We start from the raw sequence: 25097 nt of genomic DNA, 5'->3' as shown, positions 1-25097 counted from the left end.
AAACCCTTGCACACCAAATCAATGACTTTGGCATTGAAATGGCTCCCATTGTCACTCCAGATCACGCATGGCAATCCGTAGCATGGGAAGTACTTTTTTAAAAGTGCCTTTGCTGTTGTCATGGCCGTATTCTCTTTAGTGGAGTACGCCTCAATCCATGTACTGAATGCACAAACTACCACTAGTACATACTTCAAATTATTTACTCATTCCATTACGATAACATCCATCTGGAGAACCTTGAAAGGGATGGAAGGGGGTGCAAAATTACCAGCGGGTGTAGGGGTGCCCTTCCCAGGATTGTGCTTTAGACAGCTAATACAATGCTTCACCAAATGCGCGGCAACCTTAGGATATTTTCATTCTGCCATACTGGGTCTAGTATTTGCATATGCCTTTGGCACTAATGTGGGCCGGACCATGGGCCATGGTGACTACAGGGAGAACGAATGCATTAGGCATCAACCATCTCTGCTTTCCTGACAAGTCAGTCCAACACCCATCCTCATCCAAAGATCCTGTCCTCTCCTCCCAAATTTCCAGTTCATCTACAGTCGCCTCCCTCTGTATTTCCTTCACACTTTCCACTGTATCCTCCAACATCCCATTGTCTGGAATCCATCTAGCAGGACCTGCCACAAACATCTTGTTCATCTTTGATTTAGCTGTCTCCTTGGCTGTTTGGTTCGCAAACGTATTACCCCTCCAAACATCACCCGTGATTGCTTTAGGGGCACTGCATTTTATTATAGCCAGCTTATCAGGAAGCGTCAATGCTAATAACAATCTAAGTATTAGTGGACTGTGATGTATTCTCTTCCCATGCAAGGTCAGGAACCCTCTCTAACCAAAGGCGCCCAAAATTATGGGCCACCCCGAATGCATACTGCCTGCCGATGTAGACATTAACAGCCAGTCCCTCACTCAATTCACTGGCCCTCAGGAGGGCAACTAGCTGTGCTGCTTGGGCGGACTGGTATGGAATACGAGATATCTCAACTACAGTATGTAATGTGGTAATTGCATACGCTGCAGTAGTAGTGCCATCCAGCAATTTGAAACAAGAGCCATCGACGTATTTTTCCCCTTGGGGGTCAGATAAGGGAACATCAGTCAGGTCTACCCGTCCCTTCGTTTCCTCCTTGGTCCGAAATAAACAGTCATGGACATCATTGTCCTTTTCTTCTGAAGGGAGGGGTAGTAACGTAGCTGGGTTCAAGGTAGCGCATCTTTTGATGGTAATGTGTGGAGCAAATAATGTTAGCTCATATCCAGTGAGACGCGCACAGTTGAGGTGCTATCTCTTTGTCTTATTCGAAAGCGTGTCCACAACATGAGGTACCATAACTGTGAGGTCAGTAACAAGGACGAGCCTTGCTGATTGCCTAATTGTTACCGCCCCTGCCACAGCAGCTCTCAGGCAGCTCAGGAGAGCTCTAGTGACATTATCAAGGATAGCCTACAAGTAAGCGCAGGGTCTCTTCTTACCACCAAAACCCTGTGTTCGAACAGGAAGTGCACAACCGTCCACCTCATGTACATGGAGCACAAAAGGCTTCTGGTAGTTAGGAGTACCAAGCACAGGAGCAGAGCAAAGTGCAACCTTTAATTGTTCAAAAGCTTGCTGGCATGCAGATGTCCAAGGTAGGGGTTAATGTACATCCTTGGTGGTGAGGTAAAGAAGGGGTTTTGTTAGTAAAGAGAAGTTTGGGATCCAGTGCCGATAATACAAAGTTATTCCCAGGAACAAGCGTACCTCGCGTTGGGTCTTAGGAACAGGCATATTAGTAATAGCAGCTACGCGCTCAGGTGTTAGTGTGCGACCCTCCTTCGACAGTAGGTGACCTCAGTAGGTGACCTCCTGTCTACAATATTGGAATTTAGAAAAGGACACCTTGAGGCCACAAGGAGATCATCAGCGTATTGCAGCAACACATTACCAGGGGGAAATACCAAAGAATCCAATTGCATTTTCAAAGTCTGGCTATAAATGCTTGGGCTTTCTGTAAAGCCTTGTGGAGCACAACTGAATCTAAAGCTCCGACCGGCCATTGCAGATCCAAACAGATATCTTCTACCTGGATGGATTGGAATGCTAAAGAAAGCATTTTTCAAATCTATCACTGAAAAGAATTTGGCTGACGGGGAATCATGGTCAGGATCGTGGTAATGTCAGGGAACACAGGATATGGGGAACCACGATTTTATTAACCTGTCTAAGGTCAATGACAAAACGATAAACATCAGGGTGGGCATCAGAAGAGTCCAAGGGTGCCTTTTTACGATAGGGAGAATAGGGCTATTGCACACATTCGCTGCTGTCTCTTCAACCACACCAGACGTAATCAATTCCTGTATTATTTGCAACAAGGCCCTCTCTCCTGCCTGGGAGATCTTGTATTGGGGAATTCGGGGCAATCTGGCATTATCCTTGACCTGACTAGAAACTGGCGGGATCTGAAGCAACCCCACATCAGTATCACCTGTGGCCCAGAGCGTATGTGGCACATCTCGGAACTCGGGAGGAAGGGGGGCATCTTTGGCGAGGCATTGTTTAGCACAGGCCACTTGCGGGCCAAGAGTCATGTAAACACCATCTGGAGAACAATAAATTGTCGCATGCAACCTTTTTAACAGTTCCAGTCCTAGTAGGTTCCCCCCACAATTTGATGTCAATAGAAATGGTGAGTCAACCGTGAAAGGGCCAATAGTCAAGGCAAGAGGCTTGGAAATGGGGCTAACAACCGGTACGCCTGAGAAACCCACTGAAACATTATTTTGGCCAGACAGAGCTGCCCCTGGGACCAGTGAACGGGAATCAGAGCTATTCATAGCTCGTGTAGCAACTAAAAAAATATCAGTAGTACCTTGTAAATCTGCAGTAACGTAGGGTCCACGTTGATCTACAGGCATCGGACCTGGTCCCTTGCCCAATCCCTGGCTGTCCTAACTGTGAGACAACCCTGTCACTTCGTCCATATCATAATCATCATGATACTATTGTCTTTCGAGAGGGTCGTCAAAATAGTTCCAGCTCTGTCTATTGTAAGACATGTCCTCTGACTGCATCCCCCCTCGACCTCCTCCTCCACGTCCTTGTCCTCCAAAACCCCGACCTCTCTGAGCCCCACCTCTCTGCAACAATTCCGGGCACTCGTTCCACCAATGTCCCTCTTTCTTACAGTACACACATTGGTTGGGTCCCACAGGTGTAGCTGAAGCACCACCTCTGTTAGATTGAGGTAGCCGTGGACCTGAATCTGAACCACGTCCTCTTCCCCCTCCTCTTGCAACTTGCTGCATCAACACCCTTGTCTTCAAATCTTTTGACTCCTTTTCTACCTTTTCCTTATCCTCATTCTCTCTATGCTCATAATACTGCGCCATACTCAATATGACCGATGAGGAGGAGGTTGTCCTGGTACTTTCCGAGGCCTGCAACCTAGTTGCAATATCAGGGAGCAAATTGATGATGAATCTGTTCACAAACAAACGGACACCACCCTTTTGTGACAAATCCTGACCACTAAAATCTAGAAACACCCCTTCAAGCCAGGTAAAGAAATCCAACACTCCTTCTTCTGACGACACAAAGTCAACTTATTCCAATCCACTCTCTTTGGTGGGATAAGGAGTGCATATAGGTGATAATGCGCCCCGGTAAAGCCAATAACTCTGCCTTTGGCTTCTCACTGGGCTTGCGCTCCTTATACCATGCTTTGATCTTGTCCCATGTGCCACCCAGCTCCAACGCATGGTCCTGTGTGTGGACCTGTCTCCTTATATCCACCAGTACCAACAAGCCGAAAAACAACTCTATGTCAGCTAGCGTCATCACTGTGGAGAAGGCCGCCTCTGTCAATTCCTTGTAAGATGCAGTGGGGTTGTGGACCTGTCTCCTTATATCCACCAGTACCAACAAGCCGAAAAACAACTCTATGTCAGCTAGCGTCATCACTGTGGAGAAGGCCGCCTCTGTCAATTCCTTGTAAGATGCAGTGGGGTTTTTTTCGTGGATCTGGCAACTGACTCTTTAGGGAAAGGACCTTGCTCCTTTTCCAGGGAGTGTAGATTCATTGTTCTTGAAACCGAGCGTTGCTTATTACAGTATCCGTGGAGTCGCACAGTTCTGGTATTTCAGGATGATAAATGGGGTGGACTTCCTTCATGGGGTGCTGTGTCCCTAACATCGAAACCTTTTGGAGTAACCTGCCTCGGTAATCTACTAGTGTAGTCACATTGTCAAAAACCTCATTTGGGGCCATTCCCATAACACATACTCTGTCTCATATGACATAAATGATCTGCGGTGTGGTACCCTGGAAACCCTTTTCCCACAATTCTATCAGCTTGGCGGACATGTGCTTAAGGGCATGCTGCTGTATGAAGGGCTCATAATCCTTCATAACAGTCCACATATCCTCAACACTGTAGATCGGGTGCCGGGCCTATTGGGCTGCCTGATTCGCCACCATCTGTTTCTCCTCAGTACCGACAGCATAGCACACTAACACTGTTTCCATGCGATCTCGCGCAGCTGCCCATTTGGCTCCGGGAATCCCACGTGCAGGTATTTCAGTATTCAATGGTGTTTGGGGTGTTACACTCGCAGGGGAAGGGATGGATGCAGAGACAGGTACTATCATATAGGGAGATAGAGTTGTTGGGGTGTAAGTGGCCGTAGTGAACAAGAGAGAGCCAAGTGCCAGAACAAGGGAAGTAACAGCGTCCGCTCCTCGGGCCGCGGATGTGACTGAATTAGGTTTTCCAGTGGGGAGCCGGGAAGGACAAAATCATCCTTGCCGTGAAGAATACCCCTGCCGCAGTGCCCTGGGATCATTTTCCTTGTTTATTTAAAATAGGTAGGGTCTGGAAATTCCAAGACTAAACTACAGCTGGGTAAAACCATGCATTTACCAACGATTGCACATACATTCCCAAGGTTAGGGTACGCCTTAGGGTGCGTATACCGCCGGGGAAGTTTTATAAATTTTGTTCCGGTCCTGATGAAAGCTTGGCTAAAGTAGCATTTCCAAAGCAGAAACATGTCGACCTTTTAAATTCACATAAGGACATATTTGACTCAAATTGAAGGTCAATAATGTCCGATTCACTAGTTTTTAATAATGACGGTCTGACCCTTCATTAAAATTTCTATGGAGTACAGTCCGCCATTTTTTAACACCACTTTCTAACACTTTCACTTCACATTTTGTTGAAACCTGCTCCGCTGTAGCACAGGCGTGCTAGCATACCAGGGTGACATTCGGTCTCCTGGTAAAAAAACCCTATGATGAAGCATGTCATCAACTATGTTAATGAGTGAGGGTTTTATTTACAAACATTGAAGGCTTCCTATCCAGTTAGACATTCTCTTATGTCCTTCCTGTGTGAAAATAAAGCATTTCATGAAGCAGCGTGCTGCTGTTGTCCAGTAAGACTATCTTGGATATTGCAACATTCTCTTTTTCTTTCTTTTTGTTATATTTTGTTTTTCACTCATTTGTTGTTCTTTATTAAATAAAAGGGAGGCAAGTGGGGCTGAGGCAGTAGTACTAGAAACGGCCGCAGCAGAGGGAGCAACCCCAAGGGTCGAGGGCTGGGATATGGGAACCGTAGGGTATATCTGATGTGGAGCATAGGGCTTGTTTGGACATTCCCTCCTCTTCTTGTGTCCCTCGACTTGACAATACCCTCCTTACTTGTGCCCTTTCGCTACTTACTTTTCAAGCACTACTTTTTTCTTTTTTCGTAAGCATTCCATGAGAGTGCTTGCATTTTTCAGTTTTCTCCCTTGTGTACTCCTACTCCTCTCTTCATCACTTTCTGTGATACTCTCACCGTTTGCATCTCCCCTGCCTACTTAGTAATGTTCTCGCCTTTTATGCTTCTTCCCGACATTGCTTACTCACCAGTGTGCATCTTACCCCAGCTCCACGTTGCTCTCTCTTGCTCATGCACCTGTCTTCTCCAGTGTTTCATGTTGCTTCCTTTCCAAGCCGTGAACTTCTCCCCTCCCTTCATGCTCCTTCGAGCACCCTCATGGTGCTTTCTTCCACCCATGCCAAAAGTGTTGTTTCCAATATCCGCAGCCCACTCTGTTGCTTACCCCCACTTCTCTGCTTCTCCCACCATCTGTGTTCTGTTATCCACCTTCATCGGTAAATAAAGAAGAAAAAAGACATGTGCATGTGTGATGGGTGTGCCTACAAAATGACGTGGCTTGCCTGGTCATGGGCTTCTTTATTTGTACTACTGAATATCAAGCCTAGAATATTGTGGTACAAGAATGTCAAGGACAGAATATTAAGGGACAAAACATCAAAAGGTAAAGGAATGTAGGGAGTATATATTTACTATTCTTAACTACATCTATGCAGATATATGTACCGTGTAGGTACACACACGTGGAGTAAGGGATGGAAAATCTAGACTTACTTACCAGTCAAGATTCTTTTTCACCATTTTCAATATTTTGTCCCATCAATGTTCTGGAGTTAATATTCAGCGTTCATACCTTTTTGCTCCTATTTAGCCATTCTGAAAAGCACAGTGAATGCTGTACAGCATCACTAAAAACCATTTGCAAAGCCAATAGGTCGCAACAGTAAGACCTATTGGCTTTGCCAATGCTTGTTATATTTTTGAACACATATTGGAACACTCACATACACAGCCCTGTAAGCATATTTTCACTCAAGGTAATTGATGGCAAAAGCCGTAATTTAGAAAAATGATTTACGAGGGCAACATCCCTATATTCCTGATTCTGTCAATCAGGAAAGAGATTTTGCCCTAATAAATCACTATTTGTCTGCCCGCATGTTTTAGTTAGATGCACAAATAGTTTTGTGAATCCGGCCCAATGTTTTTTTTATTTTTTTTAATAAGATTTTTTAATGAGCAGAGCAGATGGGCAGTTAATACAATATACAATAATCAATGATCAGGAATAATAGAAAAAATCAGTTTTAAAAACTACAAGCGAAGTCAGGTGGAATCCTTTGATCTATACAATTTTTAACATTGATATTGATATTAAACAGGAGGAGGAAAACAATGTTCCTTGTACCATAATTTCTAAAATGCTAACAGTGCTGGAAGTTAAGATATAGCAGGGATGACCGGAAGCCTATATTATTATTGTTGTTATTAGACTTTGCCCCCTAATCCAGGTTGTGTTTGTTAAATAGATAAACATTGTATCCATTCGAAAGAACCCCTGCTACATTACAGTACCAACATATCTTAACTTAAATAAATAACAAGAAAGTGCCAAGGGCTAACATTTCTACCATCCCAGTTTCAACAAGTGCTAACAGTGCAAAGTGCTAGAATATTGCAGGGTTAAAACAGCCTTATTGTTGTTATTTACCTTTGTCCACCAATATAGATGTATTCCTTGATGAGTAGACATTCTGCCTAGGCAGAGAGCCCTGCAGCATAAAAGTGCAATCATGACTATCCTAAAATTTATAACAATAAAGTGCCGAGTGCTAAAGTGCTAGGTAGCGGTCATGGACTGCTCGCTATCGGAGAATTTCTAGACATTGGTAAACTTTTTCATTGTCCCAGTTCTTTTGGTCTAAGCTTCTTCAAACCTTCTTGTCTTTTGCATTTTATTCACCCATTTTGAGTAAGATGGTACATCCTCTGACCTCCAGTTTTGGAGGATTAAGGAACGGCCTACTAAGGAACAGATCGCTGTGTAAGTCTCTTCGGCTTTAGTCAAGTTAGATCTTTTTTGGGAAATGCCAAAGAGAGCCACCTCGGCTTCGGGGTCAAGCGCCTTATTAATGGCCTGGCTCATTGAATGAAAGATCTTATGCCAAAATATTTCGAGCTTCGGATATGTAAAAAATATATGGAGCCAGTCGCCCCGTCTCGAAGCTGGCAGCGAAAACATTTATTTTCTACTTCCAGAAAGCGTTTATTAAGAGCTTTTGGGGTGAAATAGGCCAACCAACGAGATAAAAAGGACATCCTTTTGAAATTGGATGCTCTAAGAGCCTTACTTCCTAACTGAGCATTCTCCTCCCACTCGTGCCTTGAGAAGGAGCAATTAGTTTCGCGGGTTATTTTGGCCAAAACGTCTTCAACCAGAGGGGACTCTTCACCCTTTCTCAGTAAGGTAAATCAGTTTCCCACCCCCTTAAATCTGGCGTTATAAAGGGCGTTGGCCTGAACTGATGGTATCCCACATGTCAATAGATTATATTTATTTAAAAAGTTTACAATCTGGAGATATTCCAAAAACCTTTTTTTTATCGATTATCAGATCTATCTAAGACCTCTTGCCAGGTGATAATTTTCCGTGAAGTTAGGAAGAGACCCAATTCTCCTAGACCACATGGATTTGAAGCCCAACGATTTAGCACTCCTCTAATTTGAAATACTAAAAGCCAGTGAACCCAACTTGTTTAAAAAAGGACTGTAGTCTATCGGAGAAATCCCGGATAGTCTGTATCGGGACTTTTTGGGTAATTTAGCTGTTTTAAAAAAAGTAGGAACTTGTGATCCAGACTCCTGTATCATTCTATCATAAATAAATATATCTAACAGACCATTAGGATCCAATAAACGTGCTAACAGATTCAGGATCGCTGCCATGTAATAAGTGTGAATATTTGGTAATGCTAATCCTCCTTGAGCGGTTCCCAACTGTATTATAGGTAGCTTAACCCTGGAAGCTTTCCTATTCCGCATGAAATCTCTGATCATTGACTCAATCTCTTTAAAGAAATGGGAATTAATCTTAAGCGGTACATTTATAAAAAGAAAAACCAATATGGGAAGTATAGACATTTTAATAAGTGCTACGCGGCCAATCAGAGTTAATGGTAGAAAAATACATCTATCGAGCAAAATTTTAATTTTATTATGCATCGCTAAATAATTCAAACTAAATAGTTGTTCAAATTGATTGGAGACATAAATACCCAAGTATCTAACAGGTTCTGCCTTCAGGGCTTGGGATTTTAAGTTTAAGGGTAGAAAATTACAGTCTACATTTGGGGGTCGATTCCGATCCGGTAAAAAGCGCTCCGAATTGCCGTTCGGAGCGTTTTTCCCGTACGAATCGTACCCTGCAACGTCCACCGTGCGAACGACGAAGTACTATCCGTACCAGGAGCCGTACTCCGTACGAATCGTACAGGGACCGTACGAATGAAATCCCCGTACGACTCTCCCTCGGAACCCGCTGTGCGCGACATCTATACGGTTCACGGACGATTTCTCCGACCCGGCAAGTACGATTCGTGTTGGGTACGCACCGTACAACCCTTTTCCTACGGGAGCTGAAAACAGTCGTAAAAGCGGTGTTTGCCCTGAAACTGGTACGGAACTCCCCCCCCGGGTACGGCGCGTACACCCCATGATCGCAGGGGTACGCGCCGTACCCCTGCGATCATGGGGGGGTACATGCCGTACACCCAGCGTACATGGGGTACGCACCATATCCCATGTACGCTGGGTGTACGGTGCGTACCCCATGTACGCTGGGTGTACTGCACGTACCCCCCATGATCGCAGGGGTACGCCGCGTACCCCTGCGATCATGGGGTGTACGTGCCGTACGGTGTGTATGTGAATGTGCGCTTTTCCGTACGGATCGCCCTTACCTGACGTGGACCGTACGACCCGCGTCCTGGTACACCGGTCGGGATCGTACTCGTCGGGTCGTACGGCATCTGTACGAGTCATACGGAAACGGCTCCGGATGCGAGTCGTACGGTGGATTTTTTTACCGGATCGGAATCGACCCCTAAGTGTTAAAACTTCAGTTTTGTTTTGATTTATTTTATACCCAACTATCAGTTCAAAGTGACTGAATTTGTGTAGAGTCTGATCGAGATTTTATTTGTCAGGTTGCAGATATAAAATTATATTGTCTGCAAATAATTTTATTTTCGTCATTCCTTCTATTGGTGGTTTGATTTCTGGGTTTCCACAAATTCTTATTGCTTGCGGCTCTATAAAAAAGGTAAACAGGGTGGGGGACATCGGACAGCCTTGTCTAGTACCCCGATTTATATTAATTGCCCCTATAGTATTAGCATTTACTACCACCCGGGCTTGAGCACCTTGAGAGATGTTATTTAGTATATTGATTATCTGGGCAGGAATGCCAAATTTTTGCATGCTAAAGAAAAGTGCATCCCAGTTTGCTAGGTCGAATGCCTTCAGCATCAACCATTGTAACTAGGGTTGAAATTTTGTTTTTGGTAGCAAAATCAAGGACCGTGATTAAAAACCCGGTATTTGAGGACGTAGACCTCCCTGCCACAAACCCGGACTGATCGGGATGGATTACAGCCTGGGCAATTGGGGTAAAGCGTTGAGCCCATATTTTAATTAAAATTATAAAATCGACGTTAAGGAGGCTACTATGAGTTAACATCCTTATGGTTCTTCTTTTTTTGGCAAAACTAATGATGATAGACTCCTTAAAGCTAGGAGGAACAGTACCTCCCAATTTAACTACACTAAATATTTTTGCCGAAAAGGAAGTCAATTCTTTGGAAAAGATTTTATAAAATTTAATTGGGAGCCCGTCTGCTCCACAGGCCTTCGCCCCTGCTATTAATTTCACTTTATCTGAGATTACTGCGACCAAAATATCACGCTCAAGATAATCAGCTAACAGGCCGGGTAAGACAGGAAGGTTTACTTCATCAAAATATTTGTGAATATGGTCCAACCCTACCTCGTATTTTGTAGAATAGAGCTGTGAATAGTGTTCCACAAAAATTGAGCTATATCATCTTTATGTTTAATAATATTTTGGGTCTTTGGATCAATGATTTCTAATATTAAGGCTTTCACCTGTTTAGTTTTTGTTTACCCTGCAAGCATTTTTACCACCATTGGACTCTCCTCGCACACTTGTTTCTTCAATTAAAGCAAATTATTTTAAAGCAAACTTTGCCCTTTCTAGCTGAGAGGCAGCATCTCCACTCCCCTGGGGCAGAGTATCTCTAAAGCTCATAGCATTGTTTACTGCCTGTTGGAGTTGGTTAATCTTATCCAGCCTTTTGGCGGCTGAGCACCCGATCATCTGTCCCCGAATGGCTGCCTTAAACCCACCCCAGACGAGAACATTTCTGCTGTATCTTCCTTTACACTAAAAAACTCTAATATCCACTTTTTGGTTTGAGCCACCCAGTGAGGGTCTTGCAGGAGTAGACGATCCATCTGCCACTTGGATTGGGTCTTGGCTCCTCCTTCAATTTCCAACTCTATTGTAATAATGGAGTGATCTGAAAATGGGTTGGCACCTATAGCGGTGTCTAAAACCTTAAATGATTGTGATATTAGGAAGAAATCAATCCGGGAGGCTCTATGAAATTGATTAGAATGGCAAGTAAATTTAGCGACAGTAGGGTTAGATTGACGCCAATGATCAATCAGTAAATGTTCCTGCTTTAAGGCCTCCAGCACTTTCTTTGTTTGGGGTTTCAGTTCTTTTTTATTTTTATTTGAGGTGTCATTTTTAAGATCTTGAATAAAGTTGAAGTCTCCACCCAAAATTATTTTTCGTGGGTTCCCCCTAAGTAGCTTACTGATCTTGAATAGGGCTTGGTATCATCAACTGTCGGGCCGTAATAGTTTATAAAATGTTAGATCATCCCAATTAGTTTGGCCTCAACCCATAGCCACCGCCCCAGGGCGTCTCTCCGAATTTGACCAAATTCCCAAGGAAGACTACAGCAGAAATACATAGCAACTCCTCTTTCGGCCAGCCCGGCCGAGGCAAAGAAAGCGTGCGAAAAAAATCTGGGAAGATATAACGCAGGAAGATTCGTTTTTAAATGAGTTTCCTGAAAGAATACTACCTGGGGCGAGGAAGACACCAGTCACCTTATTAAAGCTCCATATTTAGATTTGTTTAATATCCCATTAAAATTGATTGAGATAATATGGCAAGTACCAGTCATTTTTGCCATATTTCCAATTGAATAAAAATCAACAAAAAAACACCAAGATAAAAATACTAAAACATTCCCATTTCCTTATACGCTTTTGCTCTAATGCCCCTGCTCCTGCTCTTTTTACTGCTATTCTCTTATGAAACCCCACCCCCACCCCTCTCAACCCACCCCTTGGGAGAGGTGTACCACCACGCTAACCACCTATCGCTCCACCTGCTACTTTTGAGGGTGCCATGAATCTGCCCCCAGAGTGACCCACCCCCCCCCGGCAAAGGTATACTATAAACAACCTTCCTAAGAAAAAAAAAAAAGAGAAGCGTTAAGACGTCTATTGGTTCATTCTAAGCCTGAGATGTCCTTAAGAAGAGCTTATGCCTCTTCTAAGTTCTACAAAAGAAATAAAATAAGCAGCAAGCAAGCAGCAAGGAAAAACATCAAAACGCCAATAAGTAAAAAATTTAAATAAAAAAATAGCATTCATAAGTCCATTGATTGATTGAGGACCCGAAATTTCCTTGAGAAGATCCTGTGTGTTGTCTAAATTAAATCAAAATCAAGGTTTAGGGACTAAAGAGGTAGTGCTCCTAAGAGTACTGTGGTGGATGCATCCTCCAAATAAAGTTTAATGAAACAAAAAGAACCACCTCTAAGAGGATTATCATATGTCAAGAGATGTCAGACATACACAATGTTTGTTAAAATACCCCTCACACACCAAAAGGGCCCTTGGTGTCATGCTTCATCATCGGGGTCTTCCCGCCCCGCTGCGGGACGGGGCTTGCTGCGACTGGCGACTATGCTGGAGCACTAGTAATTTGAAAGTGCTATGTGAGGTGTATCTGTTGTGAGTGAAAAGGGTCACGGGTGAGTGAGAGTGATTTTAAAGGATACCTGGCCTTATGGATTCAAAAAAACTTTATTTGGTCATAGGCTGGTATCGTTAAAAAAGTGAAGTCGGAGAGATTCCACTAGTAATGTGCGTATTCTCCTTTAGGTGTCAACATGTTTCGAAGCTTGAGATGCTTCTTCGTCAGGACAGAGTGTGATCCCTCAGTCACTCACTATGTTGTTGTCAATATGTGTAGAGAATTATATATAAGTGATATTAAACCTAATTGGTATGAATTTTCTAAAGCTTGTCAGTATTTCTGAGTATAAGCCTGTAAAGAGAGAGCACAGTTATTCCAGGTGCGCTCCCAATGCGCAGACACAGTATCACCTAAGAAAGGAAGGTGATGCATAGTGAATACTTTTATAGTTTTACGTTGATGCCGTGACTTATATCAGTGAAGGAAGGGGGAGACAATACACACTACAAACAAACATAAAACAGAAATCACACACTTATTTAGGATGGCTTTCAGACTGCTTTCGTAATCGCTAGGAAAGAAAGGTTTGTATGTTTTGAAAAATCAGAAGGGTACATACTAGAAACATAAGGAAACTCTGCTCCATGAGCCACTGGGTCGAGATTTGTAATGAAAGTTTCATCTGTATATGTGGGGAGGAAGAAGACAAAAAACATGTTGTTTGTAAAGGTACCTAAGGGAAGAAAATATCTCCACAAGATGACTTTGGTCAAAAAAGAGCATGGCAGGGTCCGTCCTCTCCCCAGGTGCGGCTACGCCACACTCACATATTGTCGGGCAGTCTGCTTGCTCTCTCGCCAACCCGTGGTTCTGTGGTGTGGTTTGAGAGGGCGAGCAGGGGCCTATTTATGCTGCGCTTAATTTGTTGTTTGTTAGGAAACAAGGTACACAAGGCCGTGATGGTTTTGGCGGGTGTATACTGATTCACTAGTCCGGCCAGCGAAGTATCGTGGTGGATTGCTTGGCGGCCATATTGGTACTATAAACAATAGATTCGTAATATCTAGTTTTGTGGAAAGTTGAGAAATGAATAAATACTGCCACATAGCGATGTGCTCATGCCAAACCCTAAATTTAGACCACCATTAAAGTACAGGAAAAGAAGTTGTAGTCACTGAGAGTTATTCGTTCGTCAGAGCTAGCGGCCATATTAGTAGTGGAAAGGTCGACCCAAAACTTGTTAAAGCTAGTTGATTGCTTGGCTGCCATATTGGTACTATAAACAATAGCTTTGTTTCATCTTATTTTTGGAAAAATGAGAGCTGAATAAATACTGCCACATAACGATGTGCCCATGCAAAACACCAAATTAGACCACCATTGAAATACGGGAAAGAAGTTGTGGTTACTGAAAGTTATCCGTTTGTCAGAGCGAGCGGCCATATTGGTAGTGGAAAGGTCTTTAGGGCCAGTCGATTGGTTGTTGTGAGCTAAATCTGTACGTGGCTGTAGTGAATGGACTATAAATCCTGGTGGAGCCACTTTTGCCTTTAGGTATTCGGTCATTAAAAGACCATGTAAAGCTGTCTTTATTTGGGTTCTTCTTAGAGTTGCTAATTCATCATCTGAGAGGTTCATACAAAATTTTGTCCTTTTACTCTAAGTAAAAGAATATTACTAGAAATATGAACTGAGATACAGTGATATCTATCTGTAACAATACGATCATTCACTACAGCCACAGTCTCTTATTTCATCAAGGATAAGATTGAGCAGCTTTTTGATATCTAACTGTTTGGTGGAGAGTGTTTCTGCTGGATCATCTGTTAAAGTTTCTACAGAATCTAAGGCTGATTCAGAAACTAAAAATTGTGGAGTATCTGATTCCTTCTGGCTATGAACCCTTGTACTACTTTTGAGGTCTTTAGCTTCTGAGTTGGAACTTTTTGCTGATCTTGCTGTTCCCCGGACCCTGGAGAAAGTGCCGGGTTGCTAGCAGTCACATTCTGGGTCCGGACCAGCTGAGAAAACTGCAGCACAAAGGAGGTTGACGCTGGAGAGTTTTGGGCGTGTGAAGGCGCTGAAGAGGTGGAAGAGGCAGAAGGCGAGGAAGATGAAATAAGATCTAGTGGGGATTGGCATGGGCTGGCAAGATCCACAACCACCATCTGAGGGAGAGGTGTGTTGGACTGAGGAGGGACTGTCTGTAATAACTTTTTCGTAAAGAGGGGAAACTCCTTAACACTCTTTCCCTCCTCCTTAGTACTTTCAGCAGTTGCCATGTTATCCACTTTTGACTTGCCACTTTCACCAATCTCCAATGTAAGTACCGTGGGGTGTTCTGGCTTCCTGGCATGTTCCGGTGAACTCTTCCGCCGGTTCATCTTCTGAGCTCTCAAAGCTGGAATTATAATCCTGGCGGTTTCCTAAAAGTCCTGCTCTTCCTGCCCCAGACGACAACGCCTTTGCCTGTGCCAGGGGGGTCTTAGCCTTTAGGCCAGTCGCTGAGTCGACTCTAGAGACCTGATTGTTTTGCTTATTGTTTCTCCCCATTTTAAATCAAGTCCTGCAGAGGAGGAGTGCAGAGCGGTAAACACAATAACACCACTCAGTCCACTTAGTCCAAGGCTTTGACCAAGGGTTCTCCCCTTCCTATGATGAGTTGTTAGATAGGGCCAAAATTTAGCCGCGGATTTCTCCTTTAATTTTAATTTCAGCTCCTCACCTCTCAGCCTCCTCCTCAACTCTCTTTTCTTCCACCCATCATCCTCTTCTCCAACCTGCCCGGTCCAGAATCTGGACCAATTCTTGCCTGGCTCCCATGCAGTAGACTAATCTCCTGGATATCGTGGTGGAATATGTCAGCCTTACCCTCCTCCTTGCACACCACAGCCGCCCAGAGAAAAAGGCACTACGTCCACTTTCAGCAGCAGTTCGGAGTCAGGTATGCCCGTCATAGCGTTTTACCGCTGGCCGTGATTTTTAGCGCGATTCAGCGAATGGCAGGGGTGCTTAACCCCGCAGTTTGCCAAGCTTGCCCCAGCCAAAAGATTCAGTATCCAGTTCCTTTCTGTCCCTTCTGTTGTGCAAGACCAGCCACGCTGCGATGTACTCAGCCATGCTGGGAAAACCAGAACTGCCAAGTTGCCCCGCCATTGTTGTTGGGGAGGTGTGGTCACCTACGGCAACCCGGAGGTGTGGTTCTCCGTCATAGCCGAATCAGGCCCATTGTTCACAAATTTTTAAAGGAGCAATGCAGAGTGGTGAAGTGTCTGAGCAAAGGTTGCTATGTTTTGTTTTTACACGTATCAACTCTCTCCCTATAAGGATTATCAATTGTCCTTTTAGTGATTTATGGTATTTCCATTAGTAGCCTCATAGGGACGGCTCTTGTGGTAAGGGGCAGCCGGGAATAGTGGGAGGCAGTGCTGAGCAGGCTTTTCTTGAGTGTACAAATATTGGCCTTGGAAGAATACCAGAAAAAGTATTTGAGAGAATGTTTACACCATTTAATTGTTCTTTCCTTTTCTTTGCATTTCATCTTGCCACACCATCCTTACTCCATACCACTGCCCCCTGTATGTCTGAATACAACTTTTACATTTAGATGATCCCACAAATTGTGTGCATGTATGTTCATTTTGATCTTTTTATGGCCTATTTGGTAAGTGTATTTCTACTGTGTTCCATTTTCTAGCATCTTTCCAAAAGGGATGGAGGAGCACTTACAGACTTTTCTCACTTGCTATAGAAATGCATTATTTTTATATGTAGCAAATCTACCTTTTCTGTTCTCTGTGCACTTTACAACTGCTAATCTGTAGTAAATTGCTTGTGCTTACATTCTAACATACATGCTGTACATTAGAACTCTGTATTTGTCATATAACAGCTTCCCAATAAGCCCATTGTAAATCGTACCTTCACTACTGAAGGACGGGGCCCTCTAGGACCTTGCGGGTTACTTACAACCTCCTGCTATGCCTTCCCAACAATGAAGAGTCGGTCAGACAGTAGAGAATAAAACTTACTTTATTCAGTATATACTCTGCAGAGGAGCCAAGTCAGGCCTTCACCTTAAGATGTCTGCCGAGGGGGACTGATGCCCCAGGTACGCTAATACCTAATAAACCCTTCTGGGGACTTCGGCCACCCCTCTAATGGAAAGTTACTGGCTTGAGCTGAGCATGAACAAAGGAGGTACAGAGAGATGACCTAACACCTGCTAGATAGGTGCACTATCAGTACTCCAAGGCCACTATGCCGAGTCTCAGCGTCTCCTAATGTGGGAGCAGAGCTACACATCGAGATTGGAATGCAGAAACAGAATATCGGTTCATTAGCAAGTTAATTTACAGCCTTGAACAGGAGAGAAACAATAACGAAGCACAGTGTTTTGCTGAGGCAAGCGAGAAGAGAAATAAGGCCTAGTATGAACACAGACAAACAGTCTTCTAGTGATTGCGAAATACAAAATGGAGTCGCACAAGCCAACTCAGCTTACATGTTGCGAGGATAACTTAGTGGGTTGCATAATGTGGATACAAATAGCGTCTATTTAGCTACATATTGATAATCTAACAAAGCATGTGTAAGTGTGAATGTATGATGTTACAATGCATATATTTACAACGCATGCCTTTACAATGCACTTTTTACATCACAACATCCTTTACAACACATTCTTTTACATCGCATGCCATTACATCTCATTATCAGAAACTACCTTTACTACGCATTCCATTACATCGCATTATACCTTTACAACGCATACCATTACAATGCATAATTTTACATAGCATTTAAGGTAAGCGTTGGATACTATAGGGGTAATAATTACTATTCTAAAGCCAGTGAGTGCAACAGTAGGGTAAATTTTGGATAGTGTAGGGGTAAAAAATTACTTTTCTAACTCCAGTGAGTGCAACAATAGGGTAAGTGTTGGATAGTTTGGGGGTAAAAATTACTATTCTAACTCCAGTGAGTGCAACAGTAGGGTAAGTGTTGGATAGTGTAAGGGTACTATGTGTTGTAATGGTATGTGTTGTAATGACTTGCGATGTAATGCCTGCGTTGTAGTGACATGCAATGTAAAGGCTGCTTTGTAATGATATGCAATGTAAAGGATGTTGCGATTTAATGACTGCTATGTAAAGGTAGTGCGATATAATGACTGCGTTGTAAAGGTTGTTTCCCGTTAGTGCACAAAGGGAAGGGGAGTTTCAAACCTAACAGACCCTGCTTTTAGCATATGTGGCTAAGAGCTTTATTGCTATCCGACAGGGTCTTTACAATTCAAAGTGGGAAGGAGAATTACATAATCATTCATACTACAAAGCAAATTCAAAGCAAATGGGAACATGAGAGAAACGTCATTCAGTACTCTAATTTTTTCTCATCTGTCAACATAATTGGCTGAATTTCTTGCGTCATCATTGGGGAGAACTTATTATCCTGTTTGGGCAGCGTAATGCTGGGGGAGAGTTTACTCACACAATATGTACAGCAGGCCGGGAGGCAATTGATGCAACAAGAGGTAAAGATGACCCCTGCGATAACTATTAAGGCAAGAAATATATTCCAACCCCACAAAGCCAGCAGGTCCCAGAGCCACCCTGTAAGGGACCATGAACCATTATTCACCTGGATCTCGGACGCAAGTCTGTGTAATTTCTGTATGGCAGAATATGCAGTAGGGGCACTATCGGGTATGTAAACGCAGCAGCTGCTGCCGATGACTATGACATGCTCCACCCCTGTTAGCTAGAATGACATCTAGAACCATCCGATTTTGAAGAGAAACAAGTCTCATAGCTTGAAGCTCAACTGTATTATTAGTCAGTATACCAGCAGTCATGTTAATGACTCCCTCAACTACTCTGGCAAGGCAACCTATGTTGGGGATATTAGACATGGGACCCCAGAATGGCACAATAACCTTAATTATATCAGTGAATTACGGTTTAAACTTGGTGCACGGAAATGTTTCTATGGTAAAATCTATGATCTTTGTGGTAAGTGGACGGCGCAAGATAAACAGGAGACAGGAGGAAGGAGAGATAACACCGGCCATACCACCCCCTAGGGAGCCAAGTATAAGATTGTTCCCCACAGATGAAATATACATTTGGAGGTGTCAGCAAGGGTGGTCTACTAGTTGTGTTCAATTAATTACAATGACTCTGTCCTACGGAAACATTCCCCGACCCTTGAACACAGAAACTAGCTGTTGTATTTATCACAGGAATGGGCAAAGCTTTATCTTCAGTGATATTGTGCTCTTGGAAACATTAAAAATATTCGGTAACATTGAATCTTTGGAAGTCCAGTACTTCATTTTGTAACCAGGTGACAATTTCGTGGATGTTGAAGACATTCATATAGGCGTCAGGTTGTAGGGTTCCCTCCTTTCCCTCTGGCCCAGGTGTATATCCTTGATGTACCACTATATAATCTAAAACTGCCTCATAGTCAGCCTGTGTCTTTTTCATCGCATCCGCATAGTAATGCATATAAACCATAGATAGTAGTTGTAACCAAGCTTCACAGCTACATAAATAAAACAAATATCAGTAGGTCATTTTTATGCATAACTGAGGGGAGCAGTCCACATACCCAAAACATCGTGGCATTAGTAGTGGTATGTACTGGATGAAGCATTTGGATGAATGCATTCTGAGTGTGTTTGTCTATGTCTTTCTTTATGCGGGCCCATGTAATAAACGAGTGCTCAGCTGGAACCGAGGTAGCTCCCTTCAGAGTATGCACAGGGTGTTGTTCCTCTAGATACCAGACCATTCTAAATAATATTATCATCACCAGTAGAATGAATACCACCACCACTACCCTACTTCCAGTAGACCAGCTAGACCACCAGGAACCATTCTGCTGCATCGGAGAAGTCACTAAAGGCTGCACCTCTCTCATGTTTGCACAACCAAACAGGTACATAGAAAATACTTTTAAGAATTGGAACCACAAATACAACCAACCAGATGGGTATTCTTCTTTCCTGTGTCCATTATGAGCCTCACAGGCAGGCTCCTTTGGTTAATCAAACACTCCCACAGAGGAGCTGCGCGATCGCAGCCCTTGCTGGAAAGCAATCTTACTTACCTTATTAAGAAACAAATCCTTCTTCTTTCAGGATAGGGAAACCTCCCTCCTGGGCAAATATCCTCAATGATCCTGTCCAGTGTCCAGGGCAATGCACCAGTGTACTTCACTCTAGTCTAAAATAGGCACCAGAGTCACAGCACCTACACCCTAAACTCAAGTCCTTCCCTAACTCCTGGATTGCCCTGCTGGCACACTGTCATTGCGTCGGGCCACAGATTGTACCTGGTACGCCCAGGCACTTCTTAATCCACAAACAGAGGCAGGAATTCACATTCAGTTGGGCCTCGGGACTCAGGTGCTGGTTCACCAGGAGCTGGAGCATCCGGCACGGCCCTTATCTCAGGGGAAATCGCCTCAAATAAGGTCTTGTCACTCTCCTCATCTGTCTGCGCCCCTCTCAACTGTGCATCAGAGAAAGGGACAAAGCGAGGCACCAGCTCACCTTCCTGGTCGGCGATCCCGTCCCGAATCCAGGCATCATATGGGTGCGGTAGGGGCACCTTTTTAATGTGTGAGGCTTGCACCCAGTGTTTCCGGCCTTCTAGCTTGACAGCCGTGTGGGTGGCCAGCAACACCTGGGCAGGTCCCTTCCACCTCGACTCCAGGCAGGCCTTTCACTGGAAATGTCCAACCATCACATAGTCCCCGGGTTGTAGTCGATGCCCGGGCCCCTCTGGTACTGGTTTCAGAGTGGTGTGTATCTGTTGGTGAACAAAACAAAGGTCTTTAGACAATTGGTACAAGTAGTCTATCAAAAGAGGGTACTCTATCTCGGAGAAACGTTTGGGTCTCGGGACGCCCCAGTCCTTAGCCGGGCACCCCTTCATAGGGTGACAGCCCTGTCCTAGAATGCGCTGTCACTCTTGTGGACAACAATGCTAAGGGCCAACGCATCTGGCCATTGCAATCCTGTACTTTCATGAATTTTTGCTAGCTTCAGCTTGAGAGTACCATTGTACTTCTCAACAAGGCCTGCTGATTGGGGGTGGTTTGCTGCATGGAATTTCTGCGTAATTTGTAAACCCTTGAACACCAAATCAATGACTTTGGCATTGAAATGGCTCCCATTGTCACTCCAGATCACGCATGGCAATCTGTAGCATGGGAAGTACTTTTTTAAAAGTGCCTTTGCTGTTGTCATGGCCGTATTCTCTTTAGTGGAGTACGCCTCAATCTATGTACTGAATGCACAAACTACCACTAGTACATACTTCAAATTATTTACTCGTTCCATTACGATAACATCCATCTGGAGAACCTTGAAAGGGAAGGAAGGGGGTGCAAAATTACCAGCGGGTGTAGGGGTGCCCTTCCCAGGATTGTGCTTTAGACAGCTAATACAATGCTTCACCAAATGCGCGGCAACCTTAGGATATTTTCATTCTGCCATACTGGGTCTAGTATTTGCATATGCCTTTGGCACTAATGTGGGCCGGACCATGGGCCATGGTGAATACAGGGAGAACGAATGCATTAGGCATCAACCATCTCTGCTTTCCTGACAAGTCGGTCCAACACCCATCCTCATCCAAACCTCCTGTCCTCTCCTCCCAAATTTCCAGTTCATCTACAGTCGCCTCCCTCTGTATTTCCTTCACACTTTCCACTGTATCCTCCAACATCCCATTGTCTGGAATCCATCTAGCAGGACCTGCCACAAACATCTTGTTCATCTTTGATTTAGCTGTCTCCTTGGCTGTTTGGTTCGCGAACGTATTACCCCTCCAAACATCACCCGTGATTGCTTTAGGGGCACTGCATTTTATTATAGCCAGCTTATCAGGAAGCGTCAATGCTAATAACAATCTAAGTATTAGTGGACTGTGATGTATTCTCTTCCCATGCGAGGTCAGGAACCCTCTCTAACCAAAGGCGCCCAAAATTATGGGCCACCCCGAATGCATACTGCCTGCCGGTGTAGACATTAACAGCCAGTCCCTCACTCAATTCACTGGCCCTCAGAAGGGCAACTAGCTGTGCTGCTTGGGCGGACTGGTATGGAATACGAAATATCTCAACTACAGTATGTAATGTGGTAATTGCATACGCTGCAGTAGTAGTGCCATCCAGCAATTTGAAACAAGAGCCATCGACGTATTTTTTCCCTTGGGGGTCAGATAAGGGAACATCAGTCAGGTCTACCCGTCCCTTCGTTTCCTCCTTGGTCCGAAATAAACAGTCATGGACATCATTGTCCTTTTCTTCTGAAGGGAGGGGTAGTAACGTAGCTGGGTTCAAGGTAGCGCATCTTTTGATGGTAATGTGTGGAGCAAATAATGTTAGCTCATATCCAGTGAGACGCGCACAGGTGAGGTGCTATCTCTTTGTCTTATTCGAAAGCGTGTCCACAGCATGAGGTACCATAACTGTGAGGTCAGTAACAAGGACGAGCCTTGCTGATTGCCTAATTGTTACCGCCCCTGCCACAGCAGCTCTCAGGCAGCTCAGGAGAGCTCTAGTGACATTATCAAGGATAGCCTACAAGTAAGCGCAGGGTCTCTTCTTACCACCAAAACCCTGTGTTCGAACAGGAAGTGCACAACCGTCCACCTCATGTACATGGAGCACAAAAGGCTTCTGGTAGTTAGGAGTACCAAGCACAGGAGCAGAACAAAGTGCAACCTTTAATTGTTCAAAAGCTTGCTGGCATGCAGATGTCCAAGGTAGGGGTTAATGTACATCCTTGGTGGTGAGGTAAAGAAGGGGTTTTGTTAGTAAAGAGAAGTTTGGGATCCAGTGCCGATAATACAAAGTTATTCCCAGGAACAAGCGTACCTCGCGTTGGGTCTTAGGAACAGGCATATTAGTAATAGCAGCTACGCGCTCAGGTGTTAGTGTGCGACCCTCCTTCGACAGTAGGTGACCTCAGTAGGTGACCTCCTGTCTACAATATTGGAATTTAGAAAAGGACACCTTGAGGCCACAAGGAGATCATCAACGTATTGCAGCAACACATTACCAGGGGGAAATACCAAAGAATCCAATTGCATTTTCAAAGTCTGGCTATAAATGCTTGGGCTTTCTGTAAAGCCTTGTGGAGCACAACTGAATCTAAAGCTCCGACCGGCCATTGCAGATCCAAACAGATATCTTCTATCTGGATGGATTAGAATGCTAAAGAAAGCATTTTTCAAATCTATCACTCAAAAGAATTTGGCTGACGGGGAATCATGGTCAGGATCGTGGTAATGTCAGGGAACACAGGATATGGGGAACCACGATTTTATTAACCTGTCTAAGGTCAATGACAAAACGATAAACATCAGGGTGGGCATCAGAAGAGTCCAAGGGTGCCTTTTTACGATAGGGAGAATAGGGCTATTGCACACATTCGCTGCTGCCTCTTCAACCACACCAGACGTAATCAATTCCTGTATTATTTGCAACAAGGCCCTCTCTCCTGCCTGGGAGATCTTGTATTGGGGAATTCGGGGCAATCTGGCATTATCCTTGACCTGACTAGAAACTGGCGGGATCTGAAGCAACCCCACATCAGTATCACCTGTGGCCCAGAGCGTATGTGGCACATCTCGGAACTCGGGAGGAAGGGGGGCATCTTTGGCGAGGCATTGTTTAGCACAGGCCACTTGCGGGCCAAGAGTCATGTAAACACCATCTGGAGAACAATAAATTGTCGCATGCAACCTTTTTAACAGTTCCAGTCCTAGTAGGTTCCCCCCACAATTTGATGTCAATAAAAATGGTGAGTCAACCGTGAAAGGGCCAATAGTCAAGGCAAGAGGCTTGGAAATGGGGCTAACAACCGGTACGCCTGAGAAACCCACTGAAACATTATTTTGGCCAGACAGAGCTGCCCCTGGGACCAGTGAACGGGAATCAGAGCTATTCATAGCTCGTGTAGCAACTAAAAAAATGTCAGTAGTACCTTGTAAATCTGCAGTAACGTAGGGTCCACGTTGATCTACAGGCATTGGACCTGGTCCCTTGCCCAATCCCTGGCTGTCCTAACTGTGAGACAACCCTGTCACTTCGTCCATATCATAATCATCATGATACTATTGTCTTCCGAGAGGGTCGTCAAAATAGTTCCAGCTCTGTCTATTGTAAGACATGTCCTCTGACTGCATCCCCCCTCGACCTCCTCCTCCACGTCCTTGTCCTCCAAAACCCCGACCTCTCTGAGCCCCACCTCTCTGCAACAATTCCGGGCACTCGTTCCACCAATGTCCCTCTTTCTTATAGTACACACATTGGTTGGGTCCCACAGGTGTAGCTGAAGCACCACCTCTGTTAGATTGAGGTAGCCGTGGACCTGAATCTGAACCACGTCCTCTTCCCCCTCCTCTTGCAACTTGCTGCATCAACACCCTTGTCTTCAAATCTTTTGACTCCTTCTCTACCTTTTCCTTATCCTCATTCTCTCTATGCTCATAATACTGCGCCATACTCAATATGACCGATGAGGAGGAGGTTGTCCTGGTACTTTCCGAGGCCTGCAACCTAGTTGCAATATCAGGGAGCAAATTGATGATGAATCTGTTCACAAACAAACGGACACCACCCTCTTGTGACAAATCCTGACCACTAAAATCTAGAAACACCCCTTCAAGCCAGGTAAAGAAATCCAACACTCCTTCTTCTGACGACACAAAGTCAACTTATTCCAATCCACTCTCTTTGGTGGGATAAGGAGTGCATATAGGTGATAATGCGCCCCGGTAAAGCCAATAACTCTGCCTTTGGCTTCTCACTGGGCTTGCGCTCCTTATAACATGCTTTGATCTTGTCCCATGTGCCACCCAGCTCCAATGCATGGTCCTGTGTGTGGACCTGTCTCCTTATATCCACCAGTACCAACAAGCCGAAAAACAACTCTATGTCAGCTAGCGTCATCACTGTGGAGAAGGCCGCCTCTGTCAATTCCTTGTAAGATGCAGTGGGGTTGTGGACCTGTCTCCTTATATCCACCAGTACCAACAAGCCGAAAAACAACTCTATGTCAGCTAGCGTCATCACTGTGGAGAAGGCCGCCTCTGTCAATTCCTTTTAAGATGGAGTGGGGTTTTTTCGTGGATCTGGCAACTGACTCTTTAGGGAAAGGACCTTGCTCCTTTTCCAGGGAGTGTAGATTCATTGTTCTTGAAACCGAGCGTTGCTTATTACAGTATCCGTGGAGTCGCACAGTTCTGGTATTTCAGGATGATAAATGGGGTGGACTTCCCTCATGGGGTGCTGTGTCCCTAACATCGAAACCTTTTGGAGTAACCTGCCTCGG

This window comes from Lissotriton helveticus, chromosome 4_1 (assembly GCF_964261635.1).
Source record: "Lissotriton helveticus chromosome 4_1, aLisHel1.1, whole genome shotgun sequence".
In the NCBI taxonomy this organism is placed as follows: domain Eukaryota; kingdom Metazoa; phylum Chordata; class Amphibia; order Caudata; family Salamandridae; genus Lissotriton; species Lissotriton helveticus.
This window is presented reverse-complemented; position numbering follows the sequence as displayed.